The following is an 895-nucleotide window of genomic DNA, read 5'->3' on the forward strand; positions in this document are numbered from 1 at the left end:
TGCAGTGGAGAGAGAGCTGCAACATCTCCAAATATCACATGATCCGGACCTCAGCTGCCTAAGGAAGGGTCAACTGCTTTCTAAAGGTCTATATTATAACTGTTGGTTTCCCCTGAGTCTTTACCATTGCTAGGATTTTGTAGTCATCTTGTACATGTTTGAGCCCCGTAAGAGTCAGTTGCTACTTAATAGCTCCTGAGGGTCTAATGTGTTCACAGATCAACATATCATTTGGGGGAATCTGCTTGCTCTTAGCCGACTTCAGCATATTTTGTAAAATCCCCAGAATTTGAGAAAATTGATAAGGACGCCAGTACGGACAGTGACCCTAAAGTGGAACCTCTCAGGTTTAGTTTTCAGACAACGTGTGTGTGTTGCTTTGCCGCCTGCTGTGCTGTTGTGCAGGGTCAGCACGTAGGAACCTGTCCAAGAATCGTGTCCTCTCCATGCTGGGGGTCGCTTAGGTCGTCCCCACTCAGGATGACGTAATTTTTGAGTTGGCTTACACGTCGTGTTCGTGACTCTGTCCCTTTCTCTCCATTCAAGATACCAACTTTTATTTTTAATAGCACAAAGTCCCTCAGTCCAACAGTTAGTACTGTAGCTGTTGTCTTATGGTGCTTAATATCTGCGAGCATCAACCAGCAAAAGGTTATGGTTTTTAATCGAATTCCGGTGGCTCAGGAGCCCGCACTGAGAAGCGGGCGATACCAACACTGCGGCCGGTCAGCTACAGCGTTAGCGGTGTCGGAACGGTCATAATCAATTAAAATTACCATCCTTATCATTGCTGCTACTGTGGTTGCTGAACTGTTTAGATCCGGGGGCCTCCGATAGCAGAATGGGATCCACGCGGTTGGCACCTGTGGCTTTGTACAGAGGTTTGGGCACAAGC

Source organism: Charadrius vociferus, unplaced genomic scaffold (assembly GCF_000708025.1).
Source record: "Charadrius vociferus isolate BGI_N301 unplaced genomic scaffold, ASM70802v2 scaffold56, whole genome shotgun sequence".
NCBI lineage: Eukaryota > Metazoa > Chordata > Aves > Charadriiformes > Charadriidae > Charadrius > Charadrius vociferus.